The 7,500-nt window shown below is 38.0% G+C and overlaps 1 protein-coding gene across 1 annotated transcript in view; it reads right to left on the bottom strand.

Annotated features, from left to right (window-relative positions):
• Positions 1–7,500, bottom strand: part of LOC122246087 (solute carrier family 35 member F1) — a 65,941-nt gene that overhangs the window by 27,753 nt on the left and 30,688 nt on the right. The gene's annotated exons all lie outside the window — the stretch shown is intronic.

Below are 7,500 nucleotides of genomic sequence, written 5' to 3'. Positions count from 1 at the left end.
AGGGAGGGAGGAGGGGGGGGGGGGTGAGTCACATTTCGAAAGGTCAAAGGTCGTTTCGTCATATCTCTGGGTTATGAATCAAGTTTATGAATGGATGAATAAACATGATGAGATTACTAAAGTGCTATAAAAATGAATATCTAAAACTATTAGATGTCTTAGATAATTATATAATAACACAGTAATAAAACGCTGCAATGCATAGACATATAAAATCACAACCATAAAAGGACATACTGAACTCCAGTATCTTCAAAATACACGATGATATTAATCCTTACGAAACTAAACACGGCAAAAATAACATGACGTCAGAGCTCCTCATAACAATAAAAAAAAATCATATATATGAACACACTGTCAATAACAACACTTAAGCAAAGTCACTTTAACGTAAAGTAGAAATAACGAGAATAAATAACAAAACACAATGTCTACTTTAAAGTCCACCTGAGGAGAAACTTTATCACAGAAATATCAACCATACCGATGCCTGGTGCGTTACCATGGCAACCGAAACGAGGCAGCGGGAGAACCTTAGGCTACGCTGACGGAGCGCCTTCCGCTTAAAGATCGCTAATTACTAGCGGTGTAGACGCGATATGGATATTTCTGCGTCAACATGTATAATCACAAACATATGTGCATATATATATATATATATATATATATATATATATATATATATATATATATTATAATATATATATATATATATATATAATATATATATAATATATATATATATATATATATATATATATATATATATATATATACACACACACAAACACACACACCCATATATAACTACACACACACATACATACACACACACACACACACACACATAGAGAGAGAGAGAGAGAGAGAGATGAATAGATTGATTGACTGACAAATAAACAGATGAATAGTTTTGTTTGCAAAATTAATGACAGTTTTTTAATGGTTGTAATTGACATTAATCTGGGCACAGGGTGATGATGTAAAACGAGAGATAACTAGGAAAAAACGTTAATAAAAGAACAAGAAAAATAAGAAGAGGAAGAAGAAAAAGGAGAATAAGAAAAAGAAGGAGATAAAAAGAAAAAAAAGGAGGAGAAGGATAATGAGAGGAAGAAAAATAAGAGTAAGAATAATAAGAAAACATAAAAAAGTAAAATAAAGAAGAATATGAATAAGAACGAGAATGCGAATGAGAAAAAAAGGAAGAACAAGGAAAGGAGGAGGGAAAAGAAACATAAAAAGCAGAAAAAGAAGAGGCAAAGAAGGGGAATAAAGGAAAAAAATAAGGGGATCCAACCCACGAAAAGAACAGCTGACAGCGAGCGCCGCCCAGCTGCTCTGACGGCTGAGCGAGACGGCGGCCGGATTCCGGCGAAAGGCGATCAATAGGCCGGTAATGAATATGTAATTGTCACTTTAATGGAATATGCGAAATGGGGCCAAACCGCGGCATTAATCAGACACGGAGCCGAGATTATATAAATTTACAATTAAAGTCGGCACACGCGTGCTTATACGCACATGGACGTATATTATATTTCCTTTGCACATGGGCACATACGGGTACATATATATACGCACATTCAAACAAATACCGCCCACTTTCGCACAACCAGGTACACGCAAACTGTCACAACCAAACACGGACAAACAAACGAGACAAAATGCCACTGGCACATACATCCATACACATAAAACGCACTATGATAATATGAAAAAAAATATAATGACCAAAAGACGCATGTTATACACATACACCTATACTGCTGCAAGCATTCACAGCCCCCCATCCCCCTCCGCCCTCAAGCACCAGCGACTCCAAACACCGAACAAATCTGCACAAAACGGGCCTCGAAACGCCGTCATTTCCAACCAAAGAAACAGCCAACAGTCCCCAATCGACCCTCCTTCAGAATCATAAGGCAAAGCAAACTCATCCTTCTGGCAGAGGATTATAAGGCCCTCATTCGCCCGAACCAACCAAGGGCCTTTGAAACGAGCCACTAAAACGAGACTCATTACCATACTGCGAACACGAACTACGAAATCTTCTATTACGAAATCGTCTTCCGGTATTAGCTCGCTCCGTCGCGATTGAGCCGCCCCTGAGACGGTGCTTTGTGGCTCCCTTGACGCCCGTGGGGTTGATGGGGAGCCGTTGAAGGGGAGGCGTTGAAGGGGGCTGTCGTTCAGGGAGAGGCTTGTGTCGTTACTCGGCTTCCGGGAGGCTGAGGGACGTCGCTCACTACGTGGGAAAGGATCTCTGGTTTCTTCCTTAGAAAAATAGTTCTCTCTCTCTCTCTCTCTCTCTCTCTCTCTCTCACTCACTCTTTCTTCCTCTTCCTCTCTCTCTCTCACTCTTTCTTCCTCTTCCTCTCTCTCTCTCACTCTTTCTTCCTCTTCCTCTCTCTCACTCTTTCTTCCTCTTCCTCTCTCTCTTACTCTTTCTTCCTCTCCCTCTCTCTCTCTTTCTCTGTGTGTGTGTGTGTGTGTGTGTGTGTGTGTGTGTGTGTGTGTGTGTGTGTGTGTGTGTGTGTGTGTGTGTGTGTGTGCAGTACATATATGCCCATATTTGTGTCAATCTGTGTATATATATCCATCGTTGGCCTTAACAAAACGAATACATTACTGAAGCATTCAAATTCAAAACAGAACACAAAAGGCTGCTAACCGTATGGAAAACGTACCATAGCCGTCTTTCTTTTTCATTCCTCATTATTCAGATGCGAGACATGGACCGGAAATCATATTCAAATCTGAATAATTACGCGGAAGAGGGAAGAAGGGTGAGGAGGGAGAGAAAGATAGGAGGTGGGAGAGGGGGGGAGAGGGTGAGAAAGGGAGAAGGAGTGGGAGAGAGAAGACAAAAGAAAATGCAAAAGAAGAAAAAAAAAAAAACAATGATAAATAAACAAATAAAAGATAAAGAGAAATTAAAAGAGAATAGCAAAGGAAAAGAGAAAAAAAAGAAGAAGAAAAAGAAGAAAACCCTCAAGTGAAACCCAGCTGCATTTCCTTGCTGTGATGACGACCTGCAGAACGCCAATTGTCTTCCTTTCGAACTGAAACTCAATAAAAAGACACGAGAAATTTGAAGGTAAAAACTAAATATAAAAACTAAATATATACATATAAAAATGACGAAAAAAAAAACTGCTGACCAGAATATCTTCATTTTCAGAAAATGTTATGGAAATGTTATCTTAAAAGAGAGCGGAGGGCGGCGCAGGAAGTGGCTCATGGGAGAAGCTGTCCGCTGGCTGAAGAATCTCAAAGGGAATGCAAGGGGAGGGATGTCGCCTCTCTAGCTCTCTCTCTCTTCCTGTCTCCCTCTCTCTCTCTCTCTTTCTCTATTTCTTCCTCTCTCCCCCTCGCTCTCCTCTCTCTCTCTCTCTGTCACTTTCTCTCTCTCTCTCTTTCTCTATCTCTTCCTCTCTCCCCTCTCTCTATCTCTTTCTTCATCTCTTCCTCTCTCCCCCTCGCTCCTCCTTTCTTTCCTTCTCTTTCTCTCTCTCTCTCCCCCTCGCTCTTCTCTCTCTCTCTCTCCCCCTCCCCCCCGTTCTCTCTCTCTCAATTTTTCATAACCCTTTCATAATTTCCCTTTTAAACACCAAGTACCACCTGAGCAGTACAGCAGTGAGACCCCCGCGCTCAGTACATGGACAGACGGCGTTAAATTAAGGGCAAAGAGACATAAAATGCAAGCGACGCAAGCGAGCGCCCGTGATGTTGCAAAACTTTACTCCGACTAATTAATTTCAGTTGATGGTAGACAGGATGGCTCTGGAGTGAGGATGGATTTGATGGGGACACATATGAATAAGCATATACATGTAAAATCATTTGCATGCATACATACATACATACATATACACACAAACACACACACACACACACACACACACACACACACACACACATATATATATATATATATATATATATATATATATATATATCTATATATATAGATATATATATATATATATATATATATATTATATATATATATATACATATATATGTATGAGAAACACTAGGATAAGAAAAACTAAAAAAAAGAAACAGACTAAGAAAAAAAGAAAGAAAAGAACCGAGAGAGAGGAAGAGATTAAAATTTCTTCGACTCCAAACTTCCCTGAACTTCTTGTCACGGATTATGCCTCTCTTAATTGGGAGATTCTTTGTGGAGGCATAATTTCCTCCTTGAATAATCACTCACTTTACCTCCCTCGTTCTGAGAATAATGTCATGCAGCAAAAGTACCCGAGAAGGTTTCAGTTTGTGGGAAAATCGTTTTATAACCTTTTCGTCTACCTCTTTACCTTTTGTTATTTTTGGGGTCATTGAGTCCATTTTCTTGTTTTATCTATTGTAGTTTTTCTGCTTTATCTTTTGTATTTTTTTTATGCTATACCTATTGCATTTGTCTACTTTATCTGTTGTATTTTCCTGCTTTATTTATGGTATTTTCCTACTTTATCTATTGTATTTTCCTGCTTTATCTACTTAATTGTTCTGCTTTTATATATTTATCTTAGTTATCAGTTTTTGTCGATGTTATAAGACGAGAAACAAAAGTGCACGTGTGCAAATGATAAACTCCATATACTAAACGTTCTTTGCAACTGAATAAGATCAGATAATTACCTCCTTACAATGGCGTCACAAAAGAACAAGATGACAACAGCCATTCACACTGGTTTATTTTTATTTTTATTTCCATATTTTTTTTTTCTTTCTTCAACTTCCTGTAACTTCCCTGTTATTGCCTGTGATCTTGTTTTAGTCTTTATGGCTGAAGTTTTTAAGCTTTCAAGTCGTATACCTTATTTTTGTATTTAAAGTTCAATAAAAAGGGTCTTTCATTCTAAGTGGATGTTTTGAAGATGGTGTGAAAGCAGGTCAACAGACACCGTGCAGATGGTTAGTGTGGAAGGTCTATTTGGAGAGTTGTTCTTGTTTGTGTGTGTGTCTGTTTCTACGTAGCTGTCTTTCGGGATTTCTCTTCTTTTTTTTCTTTCTCTTCCCCTTTCGCCGTCTTCCTTTCATCCTCCTTTTTTCTCCCTGCTTTCTTTCCCATTTATCCTCTCTCTAGGTTTCATCTTTATTTTCCATCGCCATCTCTCTCATTTTCTCTCCTTTCCTAATCTTCAAACTCTCTCCATCCTCCCATCCTCTATATTTCCGTCTCTTACTTTTTCCGCCCCTCCCCCCTCTCTCCTCTTCCTCATTCTCCACCTCTCTCTCTCTCTCCCTTTCCTCTCCCCATATCCCTACACCTCTCCTACCTGCTCATCCTTCCATCACTCTCTCTTCCTCTCCCTTCCTCTCCTCATCTCCATCTCTCACTTCCCTCTTCCTCTCCTTCCCTCCCTTGGCTAATAAGCGGTAAGTCACACTATCCTACGTGTCCTTATCATGTTACGCGACCCTGAACTACAGCTTGGCGAATCAGCAGCCTTTGCAAACACGAGAACTGAAGCATGAAATAAGATAGGTCGAACACATGACCGACATTATTATACAGAAGACCTTGATAAAAGAAGAGAGTTTATCTCAGCCGGGGAAATTCTTGAAAATTTCCGTCTTTCGCATACCGACAATAATTTTTTTTATCTGTTCTCTTGCATGTTCTTAGGGACATTGTTATCTTATGCTGGTCCAACAAATACAGCACTTAAAGATAACACTATCAGCGGGAATATTCTGTCTTCAACATTACGTAATAAAGAGTTTTCTACCTCATACCAGTAACAAGTTCTCCGCCTATGTTTTCGGAAGGGCTGCTCACTCGGGATAGTCCAATGTTAACCTACATTTTTTTTTTTTTCTTTTTAAGGAAAAGCATCGATATCCGGAATAAATGAGAATGGATGACTTCGTATTTCAAGAGATGGGACTGACACGTATCAAATAAACGCCTGTCATGTAATTCTGATGAATAAATTACTCGAAACGCGTCAGAGGCATTGCGCTGTTAGGTTATTCATTCTCATTTATATATTTTGTTACATTTGACACAATGAACTTGGTTTAGTATCTGGAATTACATATCAATAAGAAAAGAAGGTTTGCTTGTGAAGAAAACCCTTCGTTTTAATGCAACCCTTGGGAACGTGCGTATGTGTGTGTCTGGCCTTTCGCTCACACGGAGGAATTCGGCTTTTGTTTTCCGGTCGAGAAACCTGATATTGAACCCTTTCTTTGGAGCGCCGGTCCGCTACTTTGCCTCTTGTTTGCGTGCGTATCGGAGAAGCTGCGTGGGGGAGAAGTTCATAGATTCTGTGTTTTTCTATCGGGTTAGGATATGCTAGGATACACACAAACACTTCTGTAAAGATGCTCGCACATACATACACAAGAAGCATAGGCACACACACACATGCATTCGTACATATATACATGCATGCATACATACATACATACATATATATATATATATTATATAAATATATATATATATATATATATATATATATATATATATATATATATATATATATATATATATATATATATATATATATATATATATATATATATATATATATATATGTGTGTGTGTGTGTGTGTGTGTGTGTGTGTGTGTGTGTGTGTGTGTGTGTGTTTCTATCTCTCTATATATACATGTTCTTTTCGTATGTGCTCGCTACTGCTACATATTAGACAGGGAAAATCCTTCAATCTTTTAGAGAAAACTTTGACTTTAAGTTCTGAAAGTATTGTTGGTCGAGGCAAACCAAGTCTCTCTTTTCCCTAAGAGAGTTTCAAGTTTAACCCTCAACTTTTAATAGGAAGTGTTCTTCAAAACGTGCCATTTGCCTGACAGTGCGATGTTATGTGACCAAACTGACATCATGTTATTTAGAATCATTGAGATGAATGGTAATACCAGAACATGTCAATAAGAGGAGATAAAATCTATTATAAACAGAATAGGATTTCGAAAATGCTGTACAATCTTGAAACATTTATTTTTTTCTTATTTAGTGGGTGTTTCTGCTATCGCTGGAAGATGCAATTTGATAATCATCATTGCACATTCTAAACCTAATGATAATCAATATGTTCGATTACGATAAAGATGATTTGATCAATAGTAGTAATGTTTGAAGATGATGATGATGGTGATGATGATGGTGGTGACGATGATGATGATGGTGATGAAGGTCGCACCTGATCATTCCCATCCCGCCTCTCATTCTATTCTTTCTTTTTCTTATTGTTTTTTTTTTTCGTTTCTCTCTCCGTTTCCTTTCACATCCGGGACTTCAAAAGGAAGGTCAGTGAACCACAATAACATTAATCATCGAATTCAAATTGATGTTCATTCTTTTAGTCTTTCAATCATAGAATTTATTTGCGATTCCTTAGTGTTCATAAAAGGGTTTATTCAAAGAGGACACTTCAATCAACAGAATAATAGTTTTGTTAATAACGTTTTATTAAAATGATCTTTATATATTGTATCTATCTCTTTCAACCCTTTTC

This window comes from Penaeus japonicus, unplaced genomic scaffold, assembly GCF_977035675.1.
Source record: "Penaeus japonicus unplaced genomic scaffold, GWHDUDI00000001_assembly GWHDUDI00000018, whole genome shotgun sequence".
NCBI classification, from domain to species: Eukaryota; Metazoa; Arthropoda; class Malacostraca; order Decapoda; family Penaeidae; genus Penaeus; species Penaeus japonicus.
This window is presented reverse-complemented; position numbering and strand designations above follow the sequence as displayed.